Raw genomic sequence first — 20,755 nt, 5'->3', positions numbered from 1 at the left:
CCCCTGCCAAGTTAGTTTAAAGCCCTCCCAAAAGCACTAGCAAAATGCCCCACAAGGAACTCAGTCCCAGCTCTGTTCAGGTGCAACCCATCCAGCTTGTACAACTGCCATCTCCCCCAGAGCCAGTCCCAGTGTCCCAGGAATCTAAAGCCCTCCCTCCTGCACCATCTTTCCAGCCATGCATTCATCTGCCTTATCCTCCTATTTCTATACTCACTGGCACGTGGCACTGGGAGAAATCCAGAGATGACTACATTAGATGTCTTGCTTGTGAATTTTCTACCTAGCTTTCTAAATTATGATTGTAGGACCACACCTCCCTTCCCACCTAAGTCATTGGTACCAATGTGGACCACGACCACTGGCTGATCAGCCACCCCATAAGAATGTCCTGCAGCTGCTCTGTGAGATCCTTAACCCTGGCACCAGGGAGGCAACATACCATCCTGGAGTCATGTCTATGACCACAGAAACACCTGTCTGTTCCCCTAATCAATGAATCCCCTATCATTATAGCTCTTCCTTTGTTCTTCCTCCCCTCCTCTACAGCCAAGCCGCTTGTGGTGGCACAAACTTGGCTCTGACTACACTCCTCTGTGGAACCAGCACCCTCACCAGTTTCCAAAATGGAAAACCAATTTGAGAGCAGGATCCCAGTGGACTCCTGCACTACCTGTCTACTTCTCTTGGACTGCCTGGTGATCACCCATTGCCTCTGCCTCCAGGCCCTTAAGCTGATGAGTGAAGACAGAGCTTGATGTTGTGAGCACGCAAGTATAGTTGTAGAGTTAAATTTGTAAATAAACAATGTGTTTATTCTAACAATGACCTCCTGATGTTCTCTGTCTCTGTACCAACTCAGTCACCCCAAACAAAGTGTACAACCCGGATCCTTTAGCCCCAGCAAACCAAGGGCACTGAACCAACAGTTCTATATTCTTAGCACACTCTGGGTTAAAAAAAAGTTGTGTTTCTGTACTGTAGATTCCAGGTAAACTGGCCTCAACCTTCCACTAAAGCGCTGCAATGAAAACAAGTTGCACACTAATAATCATACTGATGCGCAAGTGTGGCTGGCAGGGTTGTTAAATCTGTCAGGCATGTTCCCCATAATGTTTCTCACTGCAGCATCTTGGTGACATCACCACCCGAGTCCCTTGCAAAGAACCAGCCTCTGCTTCAATAATGGGACTCCCGAGGCATCTGGCTGCCTAAAGATTATAAAATGGGGGCTTGGTTGTGGGGCTTTTCCTTGGGTTTCCTTCCTTTGACTGCTCACAGGAGGCTTCCTGCTTCTTGGAATTTCCTACACCACAGCTGCAGTAGCAAAACCACAAACAAAGACAGTCAATGACGGAGAACCTAACCCTAACATAGTAAATGCAGTGACATTTGTAGGCATCATGTGATCAAATATCATGTGCTCTGAATGTTGCCTGGTCAGAATGTCATGTGAACAAACACACATGGTGAGTTGAATGGCCTCCTTCCATGTCGTCTATCTATGTTCTATGCAAACTTCTTGAAATGCAACTTTGATGATCAGCAGAAGCAGGCCACAAGCGCTGGCTGCTCTAGTTTCCTGTGAAACCCATAGCACCACTGGACAGGCACACCTGCAGCAGAATGCTAGCACATCCACCAGGGAAGCCAAGTATAGGTCACATATTTCACTATAGCTGCTATGCCACGCAGCAGATAACACAGGGTGTCCAACACACATGGGAATACTGTTGTCAATTCTTCATCTAAAAAACAAATGCCTCATTTGCACTTTCGTCAGCCTTTTTTCACAAGTCAGATGCTAGTGTTTACAGCTTACCCTAAAGAATGATGTTGTAAAAATCTCCACAAGGTAACAAAAGACATATCAGATTGAGACTGATTTGATTACAGCAAATTTAATGTAATACAATCCATCCTGGATATTTCATTAGAATAAAGACTCCTTTTTCCTGTCTAACAGCACTGATGTGCCAGAAATTTCTCTAAGCTATTTACATCAAGTGAGCAAAAGGGTCAATTGCACAGAAGCATCTGGTCTTGAAACCCTTGGCAGCAGATTAATGGCCGCCATATTCACTTTTGAAAATGTTGGTCTGATACAATGAAAATTTGGAGGCCAGAAGCAAAGTAGGTTACCACATAGTCCTAAGACCTCCCGGAACTGGGTTCAGATACAGGCTGGATTTATGAGACAAAAGTCTCAGCCTTATGCCAGCTGCAAGGGAATGGTGCAAAATGAGTTGGGGCAGTCTAAAGCTGTTTGGATCTCAATGTGCCTGACAGGAATGGCACAGGCTTGGGTTGGGCGCCCACTTTACTTTGAAGGTGAAATGGGCGTTTGACTCGAACCTGCCCTTTTTCCAAAGTCCATGTTAAGGTTAAATCTGGACCTGCACATCCTGTAGCCTTGGATCCGCAACTCAAAATTCCCAGTTGGACACTATGAGCCTAAGCACACAGGGGTTGCACTTCAGTGCTCTGCAGCAAACTTTCTAGCCACATATAAATTTTACACATATAAATTGCCAGCTTTCACTGATTTAAAAGTGAAGCCACCGTTGTGGAAAAAATCCTGCAAACTGTCCTTCTTCCTCACGTGATTACCAACTAGACAAAGTGATGCTCGCTGCTCTGACATAAATGATGAACAGGGAGAAGAATCAGAAAGGTACTCCAACACTTTTTCATTGTTTTTTTCAGCAGCAGTTTAAATTTCTATCGGGTTTCTCATGAACAGAGATGCCTTAAAGACTGCAAGCCGGAGGAAGGGGATCAGCACATGCCAAGTAGAAGGAGAATTGAGGGGGTGTTGGGGGGAAATGAGTAGAATGAGTTTGAAAATTATGGAGGAAGGTCAAAGGCAAAGGTCAAGAATGTGAGGAGGCTTTAGAAGACAGGGCAAGACAGAAGACGAATCTAGGAAGGGAATTCTATGAGGCGCCAGGACTGAAAGAGAGGCCTCCTATTGTGGGACAGATGCAGAAGGGGTGGAGCTGGGGGGGGGGTTCATTGTTTGAGGAAGAGCATGTCACTTCCAGCAGTCTGAAAATGGTGGTACTTAGGGATTCCATAACCCTCTGCTTTGGTGCTAGGTGAAAGCTCAGAAATGGAAACACAAATTTGTAGCACAGGAGGTCATTCTGCCTGTCATTCCAGCTGACCAAGAGCTATCCAAACTATTCTACTTTCCAGCTCCTGGTCCGTATCCCTTTAGGCTATAGCACTCTAAGTACATATCTAGTATTTTTTTTTAAATGTGATTAGTTTTCTACCTCTACCACCCTTCTAGGCAGTGCATTCTAAATCCTCATCACCCATTAAGTGAAAAAAAATCTCATTCATTTATAATCCTTCTATCATTTATTAAAATCCATATCCCCTGGTTATTAACCACCCTGAGGGAAATATGCCCCATCTACTAATTCTATCCAGGCCTCAGTTTTAAACACCTCAGTTAAATCTCCCTTCCGTCTCCACTGTTCCAAAGAAAACAACCCAAGCCTATCCAATCTTTCCACCTAGCTATGATTCCCCCATTCCTGGCATCATTTGCTGCTAGCCACCCACTCCCTGCACCATCAAGCCTCTGGTGGGCCCTGTTCTCCTCACTCAGCAGGATGCCGTTCCGCCACTGGCAGGGCCTTTAATTGAGCCATTAACTCTTGAAATTAGCTGCCTGTCTCCGTGAGCCCATTATTCCCATTGCTAAGAAACTTGCCTGCTAGCAGGACTGCATCACAGAGCCATCCCAATGACATTCCCTGGCATTTAACCAGCCTCTCCCAACTCTATTTCTGCTAATCAGTGACCATTCAGTCCCTCAAGACTGTTCCTGCATTCAATGCGATTATGGCTGATCAGTACTTCAACTCCATTTACCCATCTTTGCTCCATATCCAATCTCAGTGCAGAAACCTTCAATTGTCTGGCTGCCTAATTTTCTGAGGTACAATATTTATTGAAGACAAGATACAGTTTATTGAAACCACATAACAGCTTCAAAACCAACCTTTAGCTAATTTGGTAGCTTTAAGGGCCCAAAGTCCAATAATTTGGGGCAATCATTTGTTGTGTTAATTGTGGGTATGATGCCACACAAACAAACTGCATGTAGATTAATATCAATGGGCATTAGTACAGTAATCTCACTGAGATATCACAAAATGCCCCTTTTTTGAGAGAAGGGCAAAAAATATGGCAAAATGCACAGCAGATCAAGTTAATGTTGCCAGAGAACAAGGCAAGTTTAAAGCATTCTCCCTAATCCCTGTATTCTCCTCCACTTTAAATAGGTATGCACATTTTCCTTGAGACACAATGGTCTCTGCCTCAGCTGCTCCGTGTAGCAAAGTACTTTAGTCCAACAGCTCTGTATGCAATGTTCCTCCAGTCCAAACCATTCTCTGCACTCTGTGACAATTTCAAATCGACGGCCCCTTGTCACAGACTCAACAAGGTGGAACAGTTTATTTCCCTGGCCAAAGTTTTCCCCATTTTAAAAACTTCTATTTTAAGTGGGAGGTTTATCATGTTGAAAAGGAAGTCATTCTGATGCAGCAAAAAAAAAAAAAGCCTTTTTCTGAGATTAGGACTGAGGTTCATTACTATGCGGAACTAGACTCGCCATTTATTGGGTACTTTAACTGACTTTATGATTTCTTACTGACAAAAAATGGTTGAATCCTTAGGTGTTCCATTCTGTAGCTTTGATAAGACTTCTCTTCAGGAATATAAATTGAATCTCTTTTCCCTCCAAAACAATCTCAAGAATGAACTTAGCATTGAGACTTTTACACTGTAAATTCATTGTGGCGCATGGAGCAAGTTTATAGAGGTTCCTACAGTAATTAATCACTGGATAGGAACTGAATTTTTAATGAGGATTGATCTAATCAATCTGAAGCAGTCATAAGGGCACAGGAGGCAGCTATTCAGTCCATCAGGTCCATGCTGACTCTGTAGAACAATCAACAGTCTCAATACCCTCCTTTATTCCTCAAGCCCTGCAAGTTTATTTCGCTCAAGTACCTATAAAATTTCCTTTTGAAATCACTGACCATCTCCACTTCCATTATCTTCACAAGCAGCGAGCTCTAGCTTGCTACAAAAAAACTTCTTCCTCACACCTCCGCAGCATCACTCGCCCAACACCTTAAATCCTAGCCCTTGTACCATCCAGCTAATGGAAACAGCTTTTGTCTATCTAAACTTGTCATAATCAATGAGGCCTCACCTTCTCTGGAATGAGCATTTTGGCATGGATCTACAAAAATGCAGTGATGGCTGAATCCAATGTGATTTAGATCTGTGTCAACAGCTAGACCTCGTCAAATAAGTCTTCAGTAAACACAGCTGTTTAAGGAGTTACAGCAGCAGCATGGAACTGTGGGCTGCTATTCTTATGTGCTTACTTAACACAAACACACTTATGGAAGGGTTACACAGGACAGGATCTTCCATAATCTCCTCCCACAGGAAGGACTGAATTGACCCTTGCATCAAGCTGGTGTTGACTGCTGCGATCAATGCTTCACCATCTTGTGCAAACCCTTCATACAGGAGCTAAATTGGCCATGGAGGTACAGAAGGAATAACACAAACTGGTTAACTGGCTAAGTGGGCTCAGACAATCCACAGCTAACTCAGTGCAGGTTAGACCACCATCAATGCTAGGTTATAACGCATGAGAAGCTTTAGACATGTCAAATTTAGATTGCAACACTGTACTTGGACATGATGTTAAAACTTGAAAAGTTGCCTTCATTCTTTGTAGAGACTGAAAACTAGCTGCACAGTTGGCGGACCAGTTTTTGGCTACTGTGTATCAGGAAAGGCAATGGTCTTTGGAGAATGGAAGTTTCCTAAATTGACAAAGTCGATAGTAAAACTTTTGTGATTGGAATATAAGGCAGGCAGCAAAATTAATAAACATGGGAACCTAGGTGTAGATTTTCTGATTAGGGGGGCGGGGGGAGATGCTAGATCCGGTGGCACAGAACTCCCACTCGTCATTGCAACGTGCACTTGATTTCAATCTAATTTTCAGCTCTAGCATCATTTACATGCTGTAAGCTGCACTGGCCACTGGTAGGTAGTTTCTTGGGGGTCTGCACACTGGAACAAGAGTAAATCATTTATCCCCTCAGGCCTGTTGCATTAGATCATGGCTAATCGACACCCGAGTTCCAAATTGCCTGAAAAATGGCAACTACAATAAAATCTTTATTATCCAGCATGCACAGGGAGTGGGTGGTGCCAATTAATCAAAAACACCGATTAATGGAGTTCCATTTTCCAGTGGAATACAGTGCAATACTTGTAGCATGAACTAACATGCAAGTACTCAGGAAGTAAAGAACAGTATTCTTTTCACTTCTAATTTTCAACGGTACATTAAACTAAGTACAAAACAATACAATATACAGGTATGGGTTCCAGATAACTTTGCAATTGCTTCCGGCTGGTAAAGTGATGATTCATATTAGGGGAACAATAGAAATTCTAGTTAGTAGGGAACTCTGGCAGTTGAGTGCTGGATAATACAAAGTTTGCTGTATTTTTAAATTGCATTAACTTTATTGCCTGAGGGATAGCAAAGTGTGAGCGCTGCAGCTGTATGAGGGAAGTGCGAGCAAGGTTTTCCCATTTTGGCACTTCAAGGCCCCTATCTAAAGGACAGATATACACCATGCCTGGTAGCATTGATACTGTATATAGTACTCAGAGGATCCCAGGATCAGATGTGGAAGCTGATCTTAGAAAAATTTCACATAAATTATTGAAAAAGGCCTTAAGATAGATCATCATTTTCTAGCACACAGGATGGGCAGGACAGGATATCACAGTGCAAGGGAGCCACCTGGACTAGACAAGCATCCAGAAATGAAGTCCTTGGAATAGATCGTCCTGTCCATACAGCAGATGGAACAGTTCTACAACTTGATCAGTGCTGGCCTACAGCCAGTCGATCTTCCTTCCTTCATTTTGGCCACTAAACACTGCAGCTCAGTTGCTTTGAAAGCAAACCCATTGTTATTTTTACAATACAAAAACAGAATTACCTGGAAAAACTCAGCAGGTCTGGCAGCATCGGCGGAGAAAAGAGTTGACGTTTTGAGTCCTCATGACCCTTCAACAGAACTGATTTTACAACGCTTGCCAACTGGCAGTGGACTCAGCAGCTTTCAGTTAGATGCACCATTGTTCTTTGAAATAAAGTGGGAAGATGTATTCTAAGAGTCACTTCCAATGGATTCTTATAGATAATTGTACGCTTGATTAAGAAACACAAGAAATCCCAAGCACTTCAGGAAAATCCAACAAACCCCTCCAAACAAAACATTATTTTTTAAACTAATCTTGAAGTACTCTTTTCTGTGCATCTTTAATATTTGTGAACGGAAGAACTATTTGGAATCTATCCCAATGGTCAGGAAATCTTACATTGTCTGTAAGGTCCTGAACTAAACTCTTGTAATCTACCTAGTACAAAAGGGCAGATCTCACATTTGGGGTTTCCAGGCCAGACTCAGCAGGGTGCTCGAATCCTACATACTCATTCATGCTGGTATGAGATACACTTGGGCTACAATTTTACCTATTCAAGACATTGGGCTTGCTTTTCCTTCACTATCCTGTTTCTAATCGGACAGGCTAACAGTTGCACACGTGGGAAATTGGGTGATACAGCTCACTGCCATGACCTCTAATATTTGGCCCATTGCCCCCAAGCAGAAGGTGACTGCCCTCTGCATCCTCCCTGCTCATGTAAACCCAAAAAGCTGTCTGATTTTCATGTCTTCTACATGCACTTCCAGAAAGAAATGGGTGGCAATAAACCCGAGGAAATAGTGCAAACCTGCTTTGGGCCCCTTTTGGAGGAACAGATACAGTGCTAACATGAAAACTTCCCATTAAGTCACTGAGACCCTGTGCCCCCTTTAAGGTGGGCTCCAACTTTACATCTTCCTCCTATGGCAGCAGAGAACTGGGCCCCTTCATAGAAGATAGAAGCAAAATATTGCAGATGCTGGAAATCTGAAACAAAAATAGAAAATGCTGGAAAAACTCAGGTCTGGCAGCATCCATAGAGAGAGAAACAGAGTTAACGTTTCGAGTCCATATAACCATTCCTCAGAGCTGAAGAGAAGTGGAAATGTGATGAAATTTATACTGTTTAAGGGGGGATGGAGCAGATGAAGCTGGATAGAAGGCCAGCGATTGATGGGGACAAAGGAGGGATTTTTACACAATTGAACTTTCACACATTTTCTGAGTCTTTCCAGAATTTTCTGTTCCCTCCATAGACGATCCTGCCAACAGCCCACTTGCAGATTTAATGAGATCCCAGAAGAAAAGGGGGCTGGGGTCAGCGTAGCATCCAACCATCCTGGGGTAGTGTCATTCAGTCTACAGTGACAAATTTGTTGACACCTTAAACCATTAATGATTTAAAAACATTAGTCACATAAGGGATCACTTTGCCTTTGATTGCTAAGATAATTTATCAAATCAATGTCCAGATTTACAACTGAACAATGGATTCCAGCACAAATTACTGACATGTGCATGTTTAACCTGGAAGAGCTAATTATGCACCTTTATATATTATGATCAGGTTAGCAGGGGGTTAACTGATTCCTCTCTTTGTCATACTCCTGAGTTGGTTATAACAGAGCTTGAATTTAAAAGGGAAGTGATATTGCCTATTTAATATATATTTAACCATGCACAGCTCAATCCAAGAAATAAACCAGCCAGGTTCCTTAAATTAAGAGTTAGTTTTATTGCTAAAACACACTCGAGTAAAGATGCAGGAATTATTAATGAAAGGTTTAAGATGTACAAATATGTTCAATTTCCCACTGATGCAAAAACACATACATTCCCACCACCACCACCACTAACCCCCCCTCCCCACCCCCACCAAACCCACTTAAACACATCCTGCCAAACTTGCATATGGTAAAGTGGAATACCATGTACCTTTAAGAGAATGCAAGTGGACTAACCATGTGACAGTACTGACCAATCACTGTACAGCGCAGGCTACTGGTTAACTGTTAAGTCTAGAGCTGGAGGTGGTTTGGGAAGTGTTCAAGGGTTAGTGTTCTGCCCTCTGTTGCAATTAACAGTTTGTTCTTTTGTTAATCTCGCTCCATTATTGATAGCAAGCATCAACTAACAAGTGTACATGAAGGCATGCAATTAGAGTTTACTCAACCAGCAAACTCAGACTCAAGACATAAAATTGCAAAAAAAACTCTGCAGGGTATCAGATAAAAACTTAGTGACCACATGCTTGCTTATAGCTGAAGGGCCCTGGTCCACAGTAGCTGCTGGTTCTTGGGGTTTCTCCCTGGAGACAGTGGTGCTGATTCAGAATTCTAATTAAAGAACTCTGCATGCAGCAACAAGGTGTTTTTTTCAAATCACAAACATAGGTCTCAAGAGAAAGAGATAGAATAAGGCTGATGCCCCTCTGGCAGTCTCTCTGACTATCCAAAATCCAGTATCTTTCACCCACGAGCTAGATCATGAGAGCTCCACAGGCTCTTTTGCCATAAAAAAACAGCTTATGTCATTCACAAATGCAATATAGTAGTTGCAGTAAGCCAGTGTCCTTTGCTTAGGAAGTGTCCTTTACAAGAAAAATTCAATACATATGTCCAGCCGATGATAACACAAACTAATTTTTATATAACATATCTTCATTTCAGTATCAATATCAGAGGTTTCAATTGCTAAAAGATTTTGCTGGGGCTCCATCAGGTGATACTCGTCCCCTGTTTCAAATAGGTTTTCCTCAGTCAAAGTTTGAGAATTATTTATTTTTCAGAAGAAAATGTCTGCGCGCTTATTAAGTACAGGGGTGATAGAAGGAGTATTCTCTATCCTCATTCTGGCATACAGAATGCAAATAACTTTCATTCAGATGAAAGACACAAGGGTACAATCCAACCTGGAAAATTGCACGTCATGTGATAACTTACTTCAGGTAAACTGAAGCAAATAATTTATCTTTTCAAAAGTGGAAGGTAAAAACATGTTGAATAATCCAACTGTGGCTGGATGGAAACATTGCAACACAGTTTGACAACAGGAGGATCTGTTGAACATCAGCCGTTTTGAATTGTGATTCGGTAATCTGTGCTTGAAGAGATGGGGAGAAAATGCTGGAAAATTCTCGGCATAACATTTCAGAACGGTCCGACTTTTCGACAACTGAACAAGTTTTATGGCTTTTAAATAAACACAGAGGCAGGGAAAGGAGAGAAGGAACAAAAGGAAAGGTCTATGATAGGGTGAATGGCAGCAATAATTAAATGCCAAAGGTGCAAGGCAAAAAGGGAGATGGCAAAGGGACAAGAAATTGAAGATGGATCTAGAAGGGGTGCAAATGAAAAAAGCACAATCCTTACCAACAGCTGCTGTCCAAAAAACAGGTGCAATGGTTTGATTGAACTGTTGAACTCAATGTGGAGTCCAAAAGGTTAAATCAGAAGATAAGGTGCTGTTCAAGTTTCATTTAAACAATACATGTGACTGGGGACAGAACTGTCAGAGGCATCAGGCGCTGGTAGGGTTCAATTGTCATTTATTGCTCTGTTAGCCCCATCTTTTGCTTCATGACCCATTATCAACAGCTTTTGCCTTGCACCATCCCTTTTTATCATTTCCCTCTCCTCCACAGCAATGCACAGTTCAAAAGCAGATCTGTGTTAGTAGCTGGACTCCCTTCAAGTAATGCAGCCCTTCATTCTTTTACCATTCTTTACACACTATTTTAGAAAAAAAGCTGTAAATCTAACATCTTCTGACAGACACTCACACTCAGTTCAGGAACTCATTATTTTACCAAAACGTGTCAATAATTGAGAGAATACAGGTTCAAACAAACCCTTTTTTACCTCAGTTTCCAGAGAGGCCACAATCAACTTTTGAGCTATTTGTCGTGGTCACTTTGGATCTGTGCAGATTGTAACCCTGGTGTGAGCCCAGAGATGATAATCAGAGAGTACTAACCCTAGCATGTTTGTGATTAAAGTAGCTACCAGTGAAAGGAGGCTTTCCTCACCCTTCTCTAAGCTGGTTTCAAACATCAGCATTTTCAAAGGGGAGAGCGCTCAGCCTGTTATTTGATATCACTGACTGTTTAGGAATGAGTTACATTACAGATCAGAGACAATGAGCTGAGAAGCTGAAAAGCCTAGTATAACTTTTGAATCTTGAAATAAAGGTCATCACAGTAGGCAATGCTGTGCAGGTTAACAGAGCAAACATTGCACACAAACTCCTCTTATTTCAAATATTGGAAAAGTTTGTACTTTAAGTTACAGAAAGGCAGCACAACTGTGAACAGTTTTATTTTTTCGCCATTGGAGATTGTATCATTTTTAATCCCTTTATATGGAGAAACCTGCACCTGGTGACAATCTTCAGGTCAGCAGAAACGATCCAAAACTTTAAAAACCTAGTTTCTGATCATGGAGCTTACAGCTCGGTTCAGATCTTTCCATCTTCTGCTGCACTAAGGGTACATGTACCAAAAACAATGAGCTTTTCACCAGCAGCTGATTATCCACGTGAGGGAACCCAAATAAAAGCTGTCAGAGACCAGGAATTTGCTCATGGCAGAATTGCCAATACAGACAGACACAGTGATTTCATCAGTTGTTTAAAACACTCTCAACCTGCCCTGTTTATAGAAATATCCCATAGCACTTTACAGCCAATGAAACACTTTTGAATTGTAATCCCTGTTGCGATGTAGTAAATGCAACAGCCATTTTGCACACAAAGATCACACAAGCAACAAGATGATGAAGACCAATAGTCTGCTTTAATGATAAATATGGGTCAGGACACCAGGTGGTCTCCTCTGGTCTTGTCCTAAAAGTTCCACTTGTACTTTTACGTTGACTTGTGACACCAGACAGCCCACCTTAAAGACAGCACCTTCGATGGTGCAGCAGTTTCTCAGTACTAACCAGCCCAGGTTGTGTGTTCATGTCTTTGGAGTGGGGTTTGAGCTGATAACCTGCTTATACTCAGAGACAAGAGTGTTACCAGTGAGCCAAGGCTATCATGGTAAATTATTATAGTTAGGTCTCAACACAAATGCATTGGCCTACTCTTTGTCCTCTCCTCCCACACAATTTTATGTACCGGGAGATTGATATTAATAGCAACACCCAGCTATTTTTATTACAATCATTTTAATGTTGTCTCTCCTGCTTCTCCATGAAGGGATGGAGTGTCAACAATGTCCAAGTAAATTTTGAATTTTAAAATGTAGCTTTGAAAAAGAAATGACTTTTGAACTCTGATTAAAAAATCTTGTGTGGCTTTTATTAGAATTAAAATTGCAAAAGCTTATCCTTGATATTAATGAGGAATTCTAGCAAGTGGGCATGAAAAGCAAAACAGAATCAAAGCAAATATTCATCTTAGTCCTCAGATGGTGCATGCTTTGTGCCACTGTAAAGAACACTTAAGGCACTGAGTTCATAAAGTGGTTATACTGGGGGATTTTAATTTTCACATTTTTGGGAGAAATGCAACCACTCAATCCTTAAAAACCATGGATTTCTAGAAAGTATACAGGACAGTTCTCTTGAGCAATATGTTCAGAGCTGACAAGGGAAAAGGCAACACAAGATTTATGTTAAGAACCAGAATATCTGAATCTGATGGAAAGGAGAATCTTGCAAAGAGTAACCTTAATAGGGGTTAATTTGATGTGAGGTTTGAGAGGAAAAAGCGAGAATCACAAGCCAAGGTTCCAAACTTAAGTAAAGCAAACTTTGAAGGAACGAGAATAGAACTGATCACAGTAAATTGAATTGATTTCTTAACAGATAAACCAACAGACAAACAGTGGAGAGTATTCAAAGTAGTATTTTGTATGATACAAAAATCAGAACATAACCTAAAGAGGCAAAGGCTACAAAATTATGTTCAATAGCACCCGTAGCTTTAGCACTACAGATAATTCTGGTACCAGAATAGTGTCCAGACTGCATTCACACACTTCCAGTGTGGCCTGTGCTGGATGCCGTTTTCATGGGGGCATTAGCACAGGCATAAGGAATATGCACTGCAAGTATACAGGATAAGCAGTTCTTGATCTCACTCAGCATGTAACACTGCCATTTTCTAGCTTGCTGCTCCAGCTAAAGTCTGCTCTTAAACACATACTGCTGAACATGCATTCAGCAGCAGGAAGGGCCTCCATTCTCCCTCCCCAGTCAGCACCATTTAAAAAGAGATACAAACATACGATTTAGGGTAGTAGGCCACACGGCCCCTTGGGCCTGCTCTGCCATTGAATAAGATCATGGCTGATCTAATTTTAACCTTAACTCCACCTTCCTGCCTACCCCTGATAACCTTTCACCCCCTTGCTCATCAAGGATCTATCTGCCTCTACCTTAAAGATATTCAAAGACTCTGCCTCAACTATCTTTTAAGGAAGAGAATTCCAAAGACTCTCAACCCTCAGTGAAAATACCTTTTCCTCATCTCTGGCTTAAATGGGCAACCCTTTATTTTTAAACAGGGACCCCTTAGTTCTAGGTTCTCCCACAAAAGGAGGCATCCTCTCCACATCCAGCCTTCAAGTCCCTTCAGGATATTATATGTTTTAATCAAATCACCTCTTACTCTTCTAAACTCCAGCGGATACAAGCCGAGCCTACTCATCCAACCTGCAGACTTTACTTTCATCCACACAGGTTTGTGGGTGAAATAGTAATATAGTAATATTGTGGACGTTCATCAATGTCAAGTTAAATACTGATTGATTTCTATTGACTCTTCATGGGTTTGTAGAGGTGCTAAGAGTTTTTTTTTACTGCTAAAGTCAGTAAAGTGTACAGGGAGTGATGTTGCATGTGGTGAAGGCCATGGTTCTAAGTTCAAAGACTCTGGTTGGACCATTTGCTCCCAGTCATCAATACTGTCGTTACCATCTCTCTTAGCCTGCAGCTTGTCAAAGAGATTGAACAGAAGCAATACAGAGGATGACAAGCTATTGCCAGAGAAAAGAGTGGGCAGAAGGACTCTCAACAGGAAAGGATCTTCAGGGGGAATTTTCCTCACTTGAACCTAAGCCTGGAGCAGTGTGTGCGGCATATCCCCTTTATGAAGAAGGTACTCTCTAAATCTTCAGTGTGCAACCCAATTATACATGGGCAGTACGGACATAAGGAGAGCCATGCTGCCATGCAGAAGGTCATTGAGGTGTTCAAGCAATGCTTTTGTTGCTTGGACCATACTGAAAGACTGTATTACTCTGCAGAGCATATATCATGATGCGTTGTGATCTGCTGCATCTTGCCATTATGAACTAACTCTATCAAACAAACCATTCAATATTCCACATAAAAGCCAACTAAAGGCTCTTTTTCCTTCCCTTGGTGCATCTGCCTATTCTAGTGTTCCTACATGGTCGGTTAGCTCAATTCGCTGGCTGGCTAGTAAGTGGTCCAGAATAACACCAACAGCACAGGTTGGATTCCAATTCCAGCTGAGATAAACTTAACACCACCGCTCCCAAGGGCAGGATGAGGAGGAAGGCAATGGCAAACCACCATTGATTAAAAAGCTGCCAAGAAAATGGCTCAGGGTGAAGCATCAGCAGAAAATGAGCGAAGAATCTGCCTTCAGGCAAAGCACAATTGAAATGACACGAGTACTCCTATTCAGTTTTACCCCAGTAGCTGCAACATGGCAGGTGGAAGACCGCTGACTTTCCATGGGGAGACTGTGATGACCTTGGAGGACCCCCTCAAGCTCTTATCCTGGAAGACCCAACTTTGGACTGCACCACATCAGCATAGGCAGCAGCAGTGTGATGCCAGATCATGGTTGTGTCCACAACTGTTCTCTTGGAGTTGGCCACCACTTCCACACTAGAAAGCATGCCTTCAAATTCTTTATACACAAGGCTGGTGTTGGATTCCACCATGCCCTTCTGGCAAGCCTGACAATGCACCAGGCATTTCATTGTGCATAACCCATCAACATTTTTCTTGTACACTGTCCCATTGAATTCTTTGTCTGGTCTTCTGTAGCACAATTCCTGGGCAACCTCACCCTCCTGAGAACTGGCGTTCTAATCATCATACTCCTTTTTGGGCCTTAACCAAATTTTTGTCCCAAAGGCTCCACTTGTGCAGTTAAGCAACAATAATCAACAAACGTAGGTTAAAAAAAAACAGCACCAAGGTAAAAGAAAATGCATATGTTAATACAGAGCAAAGTAGAAAATCAGCTGACAGAGCTATTAAAATCAATACTGCAGGATATTGAAGGAATAGAAGGAATTCCATGTCATATTTCTACAAAGCTCTCAAGATTAAATAATTGTGTTGTGAACTGGAAAATTGCAAATGTCAGTCTATTACTTAAATGGGGAGGGAGAAAGTGTGTAACCACAGACCTGTCCATTTAGCATCAACTATGGTGAAATAACTGGAGCCCATTACCAGAGGCAGAACGAATGAGCACTTGACAAAGTGAGGAAGCCACGAGCAAGGTGGCGAGCAAGCATTCCTCTGTTACGAGAGCTGGGCTCTGATAAGGTTATGTAAACAATTAAATCGTTATGTATAGAAACAGCAGAGGACATTCTTGTCTTTATTGCTGGAGAGTGAACTGTGACCTGGCTGTAGTGCAGAGAAGGAGATTGGGCAGGAAGGATTGCACATCCATCAACTGAATCATCTGAAACAAAAACAGAATTACCTGGAAAAACTCAGCAGGTCTGGCAGCATCGGCGGAGAAGAAAAGAGTTGACGTTTCGAGTCCTCATGACCCTTCGACAGAGTTCTGTCGAAGGGTCATGAGGACTCGAAACGTCAACTCTTTTCTTCTCCGCCGATGCTGCCAGACCTGCTGAGTTTTTCCAGGTAATTCTGTTTTTGTTTTGGATTTCCAGCATCCGCAGTTTTTTTTTTGTTTTTATCACTGAATCATCTGGTTTTTCATCCATTTGCTTAAATGGTGGGGAAATTGGTCAGGCTCTACCCTGCCGAGCTTTCCCTCCCTGAACTCCAGACAGGAAATTCAGGTGATTAAAAAAAACAAAATGCTATCGCAATGGGTCATCATTGCACAGTTTCATGCAGAAGATTTAGCTCAACTATATTGCCTAAGCTGGGGGAAAAAGTATCCTGCACTCGAAAAAAAAATTTCAAACTGGCTAAAGAAATATCTAGGTTTTTGTCACTTCCTCCTGATAGCAGTTCCCTTGTCTGGAAGGTAATGGGAATTTCTTTCTCAAATGCAATCCTATCAGCAATCCAATTACCTCAGTGTGTAAAACGTCTTGACCTGTGTGAGAAATGTGGTGATTTGTATCACACGACATTAACTCTGCCCTACAATGTACAAATATCTCAGATTACTAGACCCTCATGGTGTTCTAAACTGCCTTTTACCATTGCTATCTCGTCAGAAAATGCATTATAATGTAACTTTTATTTCTTTTTATTTTAACAGCATTTCTCATCTCTAACTCTTCACTCTGCACACAACTGAACAGACCAAATTGCATTCCTACCTATTATAATCAATGATGTCAATAATGTTTTAAAGGTCCTTTCTGCTCACCTCTTGTCAGTATCTGCTAGGCTCCTGAAGAATGAAAGAATGAACGCAGTGTTCTCCCCATTTATAGCTCTGGTTTCCTTGGTTTGAAGTAGAAGGCTTACAGCTAAGAACATTGTCCTAATCACAAGTTTGGTCATACCTGAAAAGCTCATGGAGTCAGTTCTGGTCTCCCTACAGGAAACTAAGGGAGGATGGCAGGGCAATAATAATGGACACCTGAAGGAGTCATAAAGTGACCCACCCTGGTTTCCTGGTCACCACTCACTTGCAGGTGAACTGTCAGAACAAAACATACACCCCCATGGGGAACTCTCTCTGAACAGCCAGCAGGGTCTCAAAGGCCTCCTTCTGTGCTGAAATCATGCTATGATTCTATACTTACAATGATAGGGAACGAGAAATTGGACGCTGTTACAGGTCCGCAAGGGCATAAAGCAGTTTAAAAGGAGCGTGGATTGTTGAGCTAAAATTCATTGGTTATAAAACACTGACAGTAGGTGCTTTAAAAAATATATATTTTTCATTCTTTTCCATTAGACACTAAAATCCAACAGTTGCAGTATTATGACACCAAACACAAATCGCAGTATCAAAGTGAACTTGAATTACAATATCAAGATGGTTACGAGCAACCAGGGCTTTATCAATCTGAACACTATTTGTAGTGATTTCAATTTGCAAATGGAAGACAAACCAAGCCTTGACGTGCTGAATTTGAATAGATCTTTAGTCTGAGATTGCACCAGTTGCAGCTGACTCCATTTGTGGTAAATGTGATTGGTTCATTGTGATACACTTACAAACATAGTAACTAGATTGCCAATATTTCCCAAGTCATCCCAAGGATGCATCACCGTACACCCACATTTGCACAGTGTGGGAATCCTGTGTCATAGTAAATGGCAATTAAAATGGGAAGTGAAATAGGATGTTGTGCTAGCATTTAATAAATTTGCTGGACCAACATGACACCGGGTAAATTGGATTTAGTGCTAAACTGCTGAAATTATACTGTTACCGAGTGGCCATGGACAAACCACTTTTCCACACTACAATGGTCACATCACCAGGATTCAAACCAGTGACCTCCATTATCTAGAAGGACAAGGACAATAGGCACATGGGAACCCCACCAACCCCAGGTTCCTCACCAGGTCACGCCCAACATGACTTGGACATGTGACACCATTCCTTCATCGTTACTGCTCAAAACCCAGCAAACATTCTACCCAACAGCATGGACAAATACTTTCACCATGAGGACTGGAATGGGTTAAAAAGGCAGCTCACCATCACCTCAAGGGAAACTAGAAATGAAGAGTGGCTTAGCTAGTGATCCTCCATATCCCAAGAATGACTTATAAATCAGATGACTGTGATAGTTTGCTTTTTAACTAAACTGCTCAAGGCCCCCACTCCATTTTGTTTCAAGTGTTCTCTGGGGCCTCTGAATAGCTCAAAATTGATGGAAAAATTAATTAACACCAAATAAACACAGTTCACTGAGCAAACTTAACAGCTCCTAAACCAATTCTATGTTACGAGCCAGAAATCCTATTAAACTACCCAATCTTTGAACGTTGTCAATGTTGGCATGAGATTTCTACATGCATCAGAAATTCTTTTCACATGTTCTATTCATTATGGAACACCTTACAAAGCAAGGCAAAAAGGTTAGTGTTAAATTGGGAGCTGATTAACATGGCCATTGAGTGGGCCATAACATTTATAATATTTCCAAACAGTTTTGAAAGAAATGGACCTGGAATCATTCACTGACACTTGTTCAAAACCATCACTGGAGGTGTTTCAGTGGGTAAATGCACTGCCTGATTTAGTAATAAAACATTACAGACTTTTACAGATAAATACTTGGGCTGGATTCTTGAATTAGTTGACAACCACCTGAACAATATTAAAGAGCATTCCAATTGGTCTTTCCACACCAAGGGCAAAAAAAAACCATCATCATCAGGGTACATGATCATACTCAACAATGAAACAAACACTTATCCACACAATAGCCTACCAACATTTAAGTCTACAGGCCCATACAGGGTTGACTATATGGGTGAAGTACCGAGAAGTCGCAAGCACCAAGTACCATGGAAAGCATTCCAATTCTTGATCTAAACTGTTTTTAATTGACTCCGATTAAACAGAATTGCAATGAATTAAAAATGATTTATAGAATTCCAATAAAGTAACCATGAAAAGGAAAAGAGGATGCCATTCGATCCATCATGCCTGTGCCAGCTCTTTGGAAGAACTATCCAATTACTCTCATTTCCCAGATCTTCCTCTATAGCCCAGCAAATTTTCCCTCCAGGCATTATCCAACTGCCTTTCGAAAGTTATTATTGAAACTGCTTCCACCACCTTTTCAGACATTGCATTCCCGATCCTAACGATGTGCTGTGTGAAAACCTTTTCCTCATGTCCCCTCTGGTTCTTTTGCCACTTAGCTTAAATCTGTACCCTCCAGTTCCTGATCCTAAAGCTATTGGAAATAGATTTTCCTCTTCAGTTAAGCAAACAAAATCTTTCAATACTTGAACACGTCTATTACATCTCCCCTTAACCTTCTCTGCTCCACAAGAACAATCCCAGTTTCTTCAGACACTCCCATGTAATTTTAATCTTTCATCGTTAATATCATTCTAGTATTTCTTCCCAATCCAAAAAAATAGCTGTCCACCACTAATTTCTGCTTTCCATCCCTTGGCCAAAGTTGTATCCCAATAACCAGTGCCTTTTGAACTAAGGAATGGAAGATGATGGCCAGAGCCTGAACAATTTCCACACTTACTTCCCTAAATGACCAGGATACATCTCATCCATTCCAGTTGACTTTTCTACATTAAGAGCTGCCAACGTTTTAAATACCTTTTCTTTATCTATTGCAATCCTATTCAATTTCTCTACTACCTCCTCCTTTACTGCGACACTGGTAATACATTTGACCTCTCCCCATTGTCATGATCCTAGCTGATATTACTACTTGGGGGGGGGGGGGGGGGGGGGGGGCACGAGGTGCGGGGTGGGGTGCTGTGCAGTTAAGGGGGAAAGAGTGTGCCTCCCTTCTCCGGACCCCTATTTTCAGGCAACGGCAGTGTTTTCCTTCTCTCATGTTTGCTTTAACTTCTCTTCCAAAGCCATAAAATTAATTAGAAATGCTGGTATCCAAACAGAGCTTTAGCCCTGCTGTCTCCTCTCCAAACAAAAACTAGATCCCAGGTTTCACCTTTTAACCAACAAATAGGAAAAAAATATAAATTAAACTTTAACTTAAAGGGATGCCTTATTCTTTACACACCCAAACACATTTCACTTACTTAAACTATTTCTGTACACCATTCACTCTCATTTTACGGAATTTCAATGGATTATTCACTTCTCTTTCATGCTCATTAGCCTTGAAGTTACAGGAAAACTCTAGGCCCATGGTTTACAAACTTTACTTATAGTATATCCACTTCCTGATCTAACAGCTGGCCACATGCCCCTACCAACATGTTTAATATTTTAATCTCTGTAACACCCATGCATTGTACAAAATGTACAAATTATAAGGCACATATACTACTCAAAATCATACCTTAACAATACCACTCATTATCGTGATAAGTTTGGTTGCTCAAGCATCGACATAATGTTTGAATGATAGGTGATAGTTTGTGTCCTAAGTTGTTTTCTACACATGAATTTGACTCTCCCAACCTGCTCAGCATGCCCATCAGTTTCTGCTCCTTTAAAAGTCTTCTTAAAGCCCATCTTTTAGACCAGGGTTTGACTAATCATCTCCCAATCTCTCCCTCCATGGTTTGCATCCCTTTCACTGACAACTTACATTTTGAAATCCCTTGGGATGTTTTTATTTTCACTAAAGGTGCTATACAAATGCAAGCTTTTGATGGCTTTTGCTATTCAGGTTATTGTCCTGCACACAACTCAATTGAACAGTTTTTCATCAAGACACCAACCCTGCAAATTTTGGTGCCATTGTAAACGATACATTTCATAAACAAAGTGCTAAATGATGTGTGAACTTTCGATTTTGCGATTCCAAGAATTAGATTCTTTTTCTAAAAAGGTGCCAAAACTCTTGAGTTTCTTACCCAAGTTAGTGGAG

The 20,755-nt window shown here is 41.5% G+C and overlaps 1 protein-coding gene across 2 annotated transcripts in view; it reads right to left on the bottom strand.

Annotated features, from left to right (window-relative positions):
• The window catches only part of LOC121280493 (metabotropic glutamate receptor 7-like), a 720,064-nt gene that overhangs the window by 512,253 nt on the left and 187,056 nt on the right, over window positions 1–20,755 (bottom strand). The window lies entirely within an intron of this gene.

This window comes from Carcharodon carcharias, chromosome 7 (genome assembly GCF_017639515.1).
Source record: "Carcharodon carcharias isolate sCarCar2 chromosome 7, sCarCar2.pri, whole genome shotgun sequence".
Taxonomy (NCBI): Eukaryota; Metazoa; Chordata; class Chondrichthyes; order Lamniformes; family Lamnidae; genus Carcharodon; species Carcharodon carcharias.
The sequence above is the reverse complement of the archived record's forward strand: the minus strand, read 5'-3'. Positions and strand labels throughout refer to the sequence as shown.